Consider the following 12,319-nt stretch of genomic DNA (forward strand, 5'->3'; position numbering starts at 1 on the left):
ACATAAATATATTTATCATGTCTGTTTTGGAATAAAATTTTGGTTTCTGAAGCAGTTAAACAGGCAGGGAAAAGATTTATTGACACTGCAGATGGCACAATGAAACCTTCAGTACCAGTCCTATAAACAACTCAACAAAAGCTCTTTTTTTTTTTTCCTTTTAATAGAATAGAAAATAATACAGAATAATGAAGATTTATAACAATTCTGTTGCCATACAAGGCTTTGGCATGCCCATATATACAACATTGTGTTGAACTAGTATTAACAAAATCTTGTCATACTAGAACTAGGGATACTTGGATGAGACTAACAGGAGATTTGAAAAAATGATAAATGAAAGTACTTCTACATACAAGAACCAAAGCAATTCTACACCTTGGTAACAGAAGATCCTATCTGTGGAAACAGGTAGTGTCAGCAGGTTCAGAAAGAGGCTGGATGAATTTGTGGACAGTAGGTCTATATACCACCCTCAAAACATTGACTTTGGAAACTGCAGAAATACAAAGGGAATGGACTGCAAAAGGCAGCCAGGCTCAAGTGTTTGGTCTTTAAATAGCACCTCCCTTTACCACTGCTGGAGAAAATGGGCTCGAGACACTGCTGGGCTTGGCAGACCGTAGGAGATTACTCAGTAGGGGATTTCTTATGTTCTTATTATGTGAAAGGTGGTGGTGGCGGGGGGGGAACCTAATACACGATAGAAACTACACTTTGCTTGTAGTGAAAGACACTCAAAGCTTTTAAGAAAATTTTACTTTAATAATGGACTTTTTTTTCATTTCATCTAGCCCCATCTGGCACAGTACTGTCAAATTCAATATAGCAGTTTCTGTACCTTTGATAAAACATATAGACTCTTTTATCCCACAAAGACACACATTTTAACGACTGGAGAAAAGATTTATTCCTTATGAATTCTAACACGGACAGTATTTGCAAATCCTTCTGGAAAACAGATGAAATTTTCTCCCAAATGCCTTTCCAACATGACTGCTGTGAGAGCAGACAAAAACAACCTCTTCATTCATATTGTGACTGGGGCTGAGTTTATTTATAGGCACACATTGCTAGGGAACATGCACAAAATTGCCACCACAAAGTAGCTTTGGTGCAGAGTGAAAAGATTAATTAATGATGTGTAATTCTCTATGGGCTTTGCATCTGCTTCGAAACTTCTTCGGGAGAAGCGCTACATAAGACTAATATTAATTCTCAGAAGTTGTCTTACTACATAAATAAATAAATAAACAATCTTTCTTCAACGACGTTACCTTCAACCTGCCTGTATCCCCGAACTGACATGAACCCTAAAGTTGTTCCTGACTCTGACTGGCTGTGATTCCTACACAGCTTCATGCAGAGATTATTTCCTTCCCTGATAAGGGAAACCTCCACTGCAACATAAAGGGTTCAAGTTCTTTAGAATGATCGATGTATTTCTCCTATATAAGACCTGGAGCTGAAGCCAAGCTCAAAACTAATGAACTTATCAGTTTATAAAAAAACATATATTCTGACCTAGTTAAATTCAAAAGGAATTTTTATCACAGATTTTCTGAACAAAGTGGAAAACACTGACTGAGTACTGAGAAAACAAACAAACAAACAAACTTTCCCATAAGCAGAATTGAAAAAAAAACCCAACAAAAACCAACACTTTAACAGAAAGTTGTCAATAAACTCCACTCAAAAACTAAGGTCAGACCTGCAAATTAATGATATTTATTAATTTTTAAATTGTATAGCCAGTTCCTTAAAGATTAGTATAGGTTCCTGGCATTTTTCAGATTCCAAGTGCTCTAGGCAAAACATTTTTAAAAACAGTTTAGAGTTATATTTGTTCACAGGACTCAACTGAAGAGTTATTTGGTCAGTGGCACAGATTCAGCAGGCTAGTACATTCTTGTTCATGGTCATTTTACTCTCTATTAAAAGCTGTTGTTGATATAGCTTATATAATTAGAATGGTCATTTTTTTTCTTGTTTGTTATTATTTCCATATGTGGGTATGAAGAGGACCCAAACAGAGTTGTACCACGTTACTAGCCCCATTATTTATTTATGATCTTTGATAGAAGAAAAACAATAGAATTAAAGTATGCCTCACTTCAAGTATTTACTTATAAAATTAATAAATTTTAAATGAGATACAAAATGATCAAGTTATTAGGTTCTTGTAACCAGAACATAAATATTACTAAGGAGATAAACAAGAGGCAAACTGAGTTGTCCATTTGTTTTCTTGCTTGCTTATTACGACCGTGCACCACTTGCAGTATTACATAAATACTGACAAGTAACTGATATTGTTGTAAGTCACCAGCAAACAATCTCTTTACTGTTAAACATACTGTCATATTATTTTTGTGAGAGGGCAGAGGCAGTCACAATTAGCAAAAGAAGTGTCAGATAAGCAAATTAGCTGCTGTTTCAACACTCTGTTTTCTTTGAACAAGTTAGAGAAACTGTGACAGCTAATTGCAAATGGCCATTATCAAGTGTTTTCCTTCATGTTGCAGGTAGCAGGAGAAGACATACTAGATTGCAAGATGTGTAACTCTTTTTGATGCATTCTAGATCAAGAAGGGACTCAGTTAAAACTCTTCAGTTATGTAAATGATTACTGAAGTGCTTCAGTCTCTTTGGAGGTAATGCAGTAGTTTCCAGAACAAATTACAGATCACTTCCCTCACTACCACCTTTCCCTGTCACAAGTGCATATATATCAATTACCTGCAACCAAACTACACTTAATTTCACATTGTGTCTCTACATATCTCTCTTTCCCAGGAAATTTAGGAACAATTCATTTGATGTTCCAAAGTCCCCTCTCATTTTTCAAAGATATTTTTTCTTCTTCTTTTGACACCTTCAAAATATTTGGAAAAGTTTTTCAAACTTTGTCTTACCAAGAGAAACTGATGTTTCTCATGCCTTTCAGTGCAAATGACTATCTATAGACAGACATTCATAATTAAACATACTAATCCTGTATTGTATAGAAATGCTAACTCTGAAAGTTATGTATGTGCCATTTAAAAAGTTCAACGTATGTAATACAGTAGCTGAGGAGGCTGATCACATGTCCTCTGAACGTTTGATCCAAGGAAGTGCAGAGATTGATTCTTCATCAAGACCAGGGACTGCCTTTGCTACACAAAATAGTGCCGTCTGAATTTGTTATCAAATGTTACAGATTTGGTCTCCACAAATAATTTAAAGAAAAGCTTAATTTCATGGAGATAGCTCTGCACTTTCTGATCAATTTATGTGTCTAATTTAGTTACCCAAAGTTAGATGAATCTTCTCACAGGAGAAAAAGGAAATGGGCAGGTAACAGATCAGAAGATAAAAACGGATAATTAACATTCATTTCATGATACCACCCAAACCACTAGAATGTTTTGTGTATCTACGCATACACTATATGCAAAGTTAGCCATTCAAAAAGCACGTGGAGTCCACAAATAAGTCCTCACTATCAACTCATACAGTTTTGTCCAGATAATTTCTTGGTAAGCTCAAAGAAAAGTACATCAGTTGCGTTAAAACGCTGTTATAAATCAACAGAGCAGACTAGATACAAGAAGAGGTAGCACAGGGGCAACATGTAAAGTCTGCAGGAACTTGCTCTCAATTCAGTGAGCACATTCAAAGGACAGCGTCCTGTCTGTCTTTTGGAGGGGAATAGGGTATTATACAATTTGAAGTAAGGCTGTGGTTTGAGAATGTACCATTTCAGACAAAAGACCGACTTAGTGGTGAATTGAAGCTTAAGGCACATAAGCATGTAGATGACATAGTGGAATGAGAAGGCTTAAGGTACAAAAGACAGACTTAGTGGTGAATTGAAGCTTAAGGTACATAAGCATGTAGATGACATCATAGTGGAATGAGAAGACAAACCCAAACAAAACAAAACAAAACATCACAGGCGATGAATAAGCCCTATTGCTATTAAGCCAACATCAAACCTATTCCTGACCTCCAAGACTTAGATTAGGTAAATGAATTAAAGAAAAAGGCAGTGATGGTTCAAAGGGCAAAATACAGAACATAATTGCTGCTCAACCTCTTTTGGAGATGTGTGGTCAGGAATTTGTGTCTGCTCACGTTCTGTAGCTTTATTTTTGCTCTTACAGCAATAAATAAAAACTAAATATTGCTTTGGATAGGAAGGTTCCCCCTGGTGATTTCAAAGTAATTTATGGGATAATTAAGGCTAAAGACACATAAATAATGAAACTTGAGGCATAAGCCTGGAGCAAATTGCACCACAGTACCTGTGTACAAATAAGCAAGTTGTGCAGTTGAAAGCAGTCTTTTCCTTGGAAGATAAGCCTTTAAACATGTGATAAAATCAGTAGTCAAGAGGTAAAACAATTCTTTCTGAGGTATCTTAAATTTCTATTAGAGAGTGAATCATGCTTTTACAATTTTTAAAAATCAGGACAACTTTATTTTATATGCCAATGATCTGTTTGAGTGTCTGTAATATCGGTCTCAAAAATAATTTTTTAAATTGTATAGAAAATTCATAGAAGGCACCGCTTGAATTTCCTTCTCTATAATCTCAACTGCAATTTTTTTTTCCCAAATAGCTAAAGGCATGCATGCTACCTACATAAAGCCAAATACATGGTAATACATGACCACACGACCGATCTATAAATTTATGGAGATTGAATAGGAAAAATAAATAGGTTTTAATAAAGTTATTTCATGAGCTCTACATAACTTACTTCTACAACTGAGAGATTTTCTACTTTTGCTGGTGTTTCCTCCATATCATTTTGGACTGATAACTAGAAAGAAGACTTAACAAGAAAAGATGAACACCAGCATGACAACGGCTGAGTGGTTCCAACTAATAATCCACGCAATCTGATACTTGCCTTGGCAGTAGCAAATGGAGGGCAAAAATGGAGACAGCAAGTATTCGGTCACACTTCCACAACACGCCCTTCTGTTTTCCAGAAAACTGTTGTTTAAAGACTTCCTGAACACAAGTTGCATCTTTGCACTGGTGAGTCCTTTACAGTTTTCCTCTGTGAATTAGTGTAAAAGCTTTCTAAACCCAGATAAGATTTTGGGATCTACATAATTTTGGAAACAATGAGTTACACACCTTTTTTACTCACCAGTAACTGTAGATAGCTATTTTTCCTTTAAAATTGCTCTGTTCATTTTTTTTTCTGGCTTTAGGACTTGCATAACCATATTCAATTCACTTCCTTTGTGGCATTTGAGAGCTTAGAGACTTCTGTAAGCTCTCTCCTCAACTGTCTCTTTGTCAGATCCAATAGCTCTTTTTCACTTAGTCTCATTTTATTTGAACACAGTTATATCCTACAATCACAGATCCTTTCTACTGCATGTGCACCTGGATTTGAGGGCTGTTCAAGATTCATTCTGAGGACATACCCAAGATATCTGCACATCTGGACAATTTCTAACTTAATGGAAATATGAGGCCACATATTCAACATATTAAGGAGACATAATTCTGAAGATCAGTTTAGTGCTTTTCCCAATACAGCTGGTCTTCGTGCTCAAACGTAACAGAGCTCCAATGCAGGGTTTGCAATTTAAATATAAAATAGTACGGTAGAGAACATGTCCTTCACAATAAATTCTATTAATTCACCCAGTGCTGATATTTAAGAAGAACTACTATTTACTGGTTTCATCTATAATATAAAGTAATAAAGCCCAATTGTCAAGGCTAACGCAAGCCAAATAGTCTCTTCAATAATTTTTGTCTGCACTATTTTGCCGTATTTTCTCTATTCCTTCACCATTATCAACATTCAGCTTTTGTTTTCTTTAATGAAATTTTCACAGCTATTCTTCCTTATTTTCATTCACTGTGTATGTTCTCCTGGAATTCTGATATATTTATTTTTTCTCCTAGCTGATTTCCAATTTGATTACATACAGAGACTTCCATTGTGCTGAAATGAATAGCATTGCTGCAGTTCAGGAGGAAGACTGACGCCAATACAAACTTTTGACACTCACAGGAAACAAGAGTCATGGGTTAGAGCTGGACTGAAAAGGATTTAAGCAGAATTTAACTGTAAAATGAAAACTGTCATCTTTCAAGCCTGGATCAGTATTTGATGTGGTAGTGGATTATGTCCACAGGTTCTTTAGTGGCTCAAAAGTTCCCTACAGGTTCACCTGTAGGTCTGCCCAGGCTGCTCCAGCCCTGGCACAGCCAACCTACTCTCAGACTCGATATGGAAAGTAGACACTCCCATATCTTATGATCCTCAGGAGAGCTCAGCACAGCAGATGTCATCAAGAGACACCCAAAAGACATCTACGTTGTCCTACACCACACGAAACACCTAGGAAGATAGGGCATTTTTGCTTCTCCTTGCCTCTCTCATGCTATAGAATATCACAGGGATTAGATATCACATGCCCTTGGTGAACAGGAAGGGCCTGGGGTCAGCACCCGCTCTGTCAGCTCCTTTGGGGAAGGAACTTTATCATTGTTTTTGAAAAAGGCTACTCCACTTTTAGCAAAGAATACAAGCTCTTCTTGTATATAAAGCAAAACCCCCAAAAACATAGTTATGTTTTGAACACTCAAGACTGACTGAATGAATTAAAAACTCCAGTGGAGTGAAGAAGACATAATCAGAAACTAGGCTAACTGACTGGAAGAAACCCATACTGAGTATAATACGAGGAGGTTCAGCAGTTCAGCAGAAAAAGAGCCCTGCTTCTGAAAGTTTCAGATCAAAACACAATCAACATGCTGAAGAAATCCAGAAACATTTGACAGATTTTAAAGTGGCTTCATCTAAATACTAATGAAAAAAAGCAAAGACTATCTGGCAGATAAAAGAAAACACAGAGGGTTCACTCAAGGCAGAATAATTTAACCATTTCCTGGCCCTGCATTTCCTGGACACCATCAGGCATCTCTCACAACCAGCTGTATAATCAGGAACCATGAGGGTCTCTCTTGAATTCTTGCTTATCTCATGAGACATTATGTCATTAAATACCATTAGCAAAATGGTTTTCAATCTTTCCCACCAGCCACAAGATGAAAACTATTGACATACAAGCCCATTTGACCAAACAAACTTATCTGCAGAAAGACTTGGAACAGTGACAAATCACTTAGAGAACTCCAAAACTAGATATTAGTTTAGCCCTTGTAAACCAAACCACAGACACACAAAAGCAGTGTTGTAGAGGCTGCATTATTGACTGAAGGGACATCTTGAGCTAGAAGAAGCTTTCAGCAAAAAATCAGAAAGCAAATTTGTGATTCAAAAAATAACATTTTTAAAACTCCATCAAAACAAACCACTAAGCTTGATGGACAATCAGTGTCTTTGCAAGACACCCCACAGGCACAAATGAACATTGATCCACCTCCCAAAGAATCCTTAAAACAATAAAGAAATTAAAGGAGGTTTGAATACAAGCATATTTTGCTTTTCTTAGAGAGAATCTCAGTAGATTTCTTAGACTTTGCTTAAATCTCAGTAGATCGCTAAAAGAAATAAGAGACTGTAAAGAACACTTTCCAAAGACTGCATGTGCTTCTTATAACTGTAATCTCATAGTGAAGGGGCAAAATATGTACCACATGAGACCTTATAGCAGCTTTCCAGTACTTAAAGGAGGCTTACAAGAAAGCTGGAGAGGGACTTGTAGTGATAGGACATGTAGTGATGTGACAGGGGGCTTTAATGGCTTTAAACTGAGAGCAGATTTAGATTAGATATAAGGAAGAAAGGAACTAGATGATCTTTAAGGTCCTTTCCAACCCAAACCATTTGATGATTCTATGATTTAGATCCAGAGTTTTGATAACCCCCCGGAGTTATGTTAAAGACAAATAGTGTAATTTGTAAAGTCTAGCCATCCTCAAGAGTTTCAGTTGATGGTTGGTACACACTTGTTTCTTTAAAGAAATAAGTGAAAATACAGTGCCTGTATTTTTTCCTAGTGGGAAATGTAACGAGTATCCCTCATGACATGGTTCTGATTCATTTTCTCTACAGCTGCACTATAGTATTGGTCAGATTGTACATTGTTCTGAGAAACTGTTAGTGCCTCAGAGTATAATGGGATGTTATAAGCCCAGAAACAATGAGGTAACTTTTGTTCATTTACAATTCAAGTACTGTCCACCTAAGTGCTTTTCACAAGACTACTTTCCCATGATCCTTCACAAGTTTAATTAATTCTGCCAACAAAGATGCACAGCCAAACTAGGTTTGAAAAAAAACCCAAACCACTCAGGCTTTCTACATCACAGGGGAAAAGAAAACAGAGATTACAACTACTGCGTCAAGGAAAAAATATATCGGCTAATACAGGCAAAGCAAGAAGTTCTACTACACCCAAACAAGTGGCAACAACAGCTGCTGTCAGGCTGTTGCAGACACCATGAGTGCCTGAGGAGACAAGAAAGCAGAAGGGTTTAGGAAGAGGTACTGTCTGTCACAGTTCAATGATACAGTGACATGTATGCATATCCTATGCATTTTAAAATTGGTAGAGCAGGTTATTTGGAAATAGTCTACAGAGGTGACTTATTAGAGCTTTTGGGGGGGGTATTTCCCTTTGTCACTGGGAATTTTTGCTACACAGCATTAATCAGCATTTACTTTGACCCTAACTGTTAGATTCATGGAGTTATTGGTAAAGAAAATAAGAAACAATGACAAACTTTGTGAATAAAAACATGCAATATTGAAGTTAAAATAAAAAACATATATTACTAAAAATTATATTACTAATATTAGTTGTGTTTCAGGTATTATTTTAGATTTTTCCCCTGTATTGATGCTTAACTTCGACAATATCACTGGTTTCATTTCAGAGTCCAACATCTGGAAAAAAGTGATCAATATTAGGAGGCAGGCTGGACATTTGATTTTCAGTGAGACCACTGAAAGTTAGGCAGTGAAGTATCCAACACTGTTCTAGGAATCTACAAGTCAAGTAGGACTCTGTGACTTCCCATCCTGTGCAGTCCTCCACTCCTTGGGGACGGCATCTCCCAGGAAGATCATCAGCTCACGTGCTGTACCTTAACTGTGTAAAGCTCACTGAGAAAACAAGGGTATACTCTATGTCCCAGACTATGCTTAACTGTCACATAATAAAAAGAATAAAATATCTAAACAAATAATACATTCTAGCTTGTTCCTTATGGTACTATTTACAGACTATGATATGATACAAATATAAATATGTCCAAAATTTAGAAAAATATTGTTTGATTCAGACTCTGAGAGTTTTATTTATTTAGGCATATTGAAGTCAATCAACTGTCTGACAATGAGGCAGAAAAGATGCAAAAAACTATAGCGTAGGAGAATCTTGGTTAAAGATCTCAGAGCCTAATTCAATTTGCCACTGTGCATCTTAATCTCTTACTAAACTAAAGCTAGAAATTCAACATAACATTCAATCATAGAATTCTTTCCTTCATTCATAGGATTTATAGCCACAATGATTATCAGAATATGTAGTTTGACCCTCATTACATTACAAGCTATTATATTTTGCTAAGACCAATTACATGTATTTGAATAAAAAATGTATTCTAGAAAGGCGTGCAATCTTGATGCTTTGCACAAAAATATATGAATGTCATATATCTAAATGACAGCACAACTGTTCATTATATGAAAAAGAGTTAAAATATGGTGCCTAGAAAGAAATGGTTCATTGCTGTTGTTTCAATTATTCAGCACAGTGTGTACTTCTCCATCTTAAATCTAGATTTTGGCATGGTATGTCAAATGTATAGCAATACTGACAAGCCACTGTCAAAATAGCAGCCTCAGTAAGATGATGGAGCAGGTACTTAGAATAGAAAGGAACACCCAGTGAATAATATTATGCGTATCCACAGAAACTATTGTCTTCACCAAAATCACATTAAAAATCTACACGATGCTTCTGACTTTCAGATTCATGGAAATTCTAAAAGCACAGTGAAAAATGGTAGGAAAGTAATACATTTGCATTCTGTTTCTTTAATAATATTTTACATTTTTATTATCCCAATGCATCTGACAATTACCCTGCACTTTTTAGTTATCAGAAGGTCTTTCTTCCAAGATTACTGTCTTCTTCCCTGTTCTCTATATGTTAACAGCATTTGTCTGAGTAATTCCAAGTTAATTTATTATATCAAGATTGTATATAGGTCATTATCCAAATGTGTGATAATCACAGGTGTTCTGTTACTGAACCACTTATGGCTTCTAAACACTTACAGTGTGGTGAGCTTGGAGGCTGTAGAGCTGCCTTTCCAGCAACAGAAAAAACACAGGTACACACATGCACGCTTCCAGCAGATCCTCCATGAACAAGCTAAATGTCACTTGTGCTCCTTCATCCTGACGATGTCATCTCTGCATAGCTAGTCCCTCTCCTTCCCACAGCCTGTATCCCTGAAGCTACTTCACCTTAGCCACGGCCACCCTCATATACATCACCCGTTCTGCCTGTTGCCTCATGGAGCAGCTCAGAGAAGTACAGAGAATCTTTTAAGGCTATTTCTAAGCAAGGAATATATTACAGGGTCTAACAAACTAAGGCACTGTGTTTTGCGTCTGCACCTCTCCTATTTGCTCTCTGACAGCACATACCTCTGGGTGACTTGCCTGCTTCTCCAAATCAATAGCATAAAGAAAGCAATAGGCTTACACTGTATTGTTTTTTATCCTCCTCCACATAAGTCTATAATTTAAAAGGAGAGTGAGAGTCCATAAAGTTGATGGAGGCATTTGTGGTGTGATTTGGAAGGTAAGCAGTTGGATTAGAAAGTTTCAGAACCTGGAAAGATGAACAAAGTTAAACTGAAAGTTAAACTGCCATACTAAAGGGGCGGATTCTCTCCTTCTGTCAATACACCCTGAAGTATCAATTGTTCACCAGCCTAAATACTCAGCTGGCCATTCTCTAATTTCTCAGTCCCTGGGTATTCAGCTTAGGCTTGTGGCCACTAGTGAATATAGTGGCTGTGCTTCAAGCAGATACAGATCTATGTGAAGTAAGCCGAAAAATCAGGCATTATATATCTCAAACTGGATGTCCAAAATTAGCAAGACAATTCAATAATTTTGGCCCTACTGTCATCTCTCATGTCTCTACCATACTATAACACTTGAATAAAGAAAAGCTCAAATTCTCGCAAACTGGATAGTTAGTAAAGTGCTGCAATGAGACCATTATAAAAACTTCCAAGAGACAGCTTAATTCATTATAAGTTGTGGATATAGTTTGCTAGATATTGTATGAATGCATAGACTCAGAGATGAGGATGAAAATAAATAATAACTACTTTCTGAGAAGGACATAGGTGAAACAAATGAAACATGATCGTGCGATCAAATGCACAAAGAGGCTAAACCAATAAACTGGTCAGCATTTCTTAAATTTTGGATGCTTTTCCTTCCCGTCCTAGATACATCTAAAATTTTACTGTTTCTCGAATATTCAGCTTCATAAACAGGTCTCTGGCAGAGAGGTGCTGCCAAGGGAACATTAACCAGTTCTGGGAACTGCAGCAAAAGTGCTGGTGGGGACGGTTTCCTACTTGATCTCCTTCATTTCTCCTCCCATTCAGACAGGGGTTATTTTGGTCCCAGTTTGAGCAAGATAAACTTGCCATATTCAAATGCTGGAGAAAGAGAAAGGAAATAATGCAGAAATTCCTGGGATTTTTTTTTTTTTAATAGGCAGTTAAATCCTTGCAGAACTGCTTTAACTACAGCTTTAACTTGCAGCCATTTGGGCTCAATGATTCTTAGGAGTTGCAGGATGTTCCCACACCTGCAAACCAGCTGCTACAAGGGAACCTGATGTGCTTTGTCAGTGAATTTTGAAATCTTTGCTGGAAATGTACAGGCCAAGAAGATACGCTTATTCTGTTCCATCTTTTTACAGTTCTGTCTGTGCTCATATCCTGGTCTAGTCCTTCCAAATATCAAATTATCTCCCAAAAAAAAAAAAAAAAAAAGGAAACATTTTGGAGGATCAGTATTGTCCTCTATACTAACAGTAACATTGTCCATGTTTTGCCAGCTACCCAGAACAGTCATTTTATAAGTCACCTTTAATTACTGAATTCTTCTCCAACAATTCTATTTTTAAAACATTTTCAGTACACCAGAATTTCAGACTAAGAGAAACATAAAGCAAATATAGGCCATGTAACACATACGTTATTGCAGAATAAGCAATACAAAATCCAATATTTCGTCCTTCACAGGACTGTGTATTGTTCACTTGGCAATAAAGTGTATAAATTACACTTTGA

The 12,319-nt window shown here is 36.7% G+C and overlaps 1 protein-coding gene across 1 annotated transcript in view; it reads right to left on the reverse strand.

Annotated features, from left to right (window-relative positions):
- Nucleotides 1–12,319, reverse strand: part of THSD7A (thrombospondin type 1 domain containing 7A) — a 193,778-nt gene that overhangs the window by 102,855 nt on the left and 78,604 nt on the right. The gene's annotated exons all lie outside the window — the stretch shown is intronic.

This window comes from Caloenas nicobarica, chromosome 2 (genome assembly GCF_036013445.1).
Source record: "Caloenas nicobarica isolate bCalNic1 chromosome 2, bCalNic1.hap1, whole genome shotgun sequence".
NCBI classification, from domain to species: Eukaryota; Metazoa; Chordata; class Aves; order Columbiformes; family Columbidae; genus Caloenas; species Caloenas nicobarica.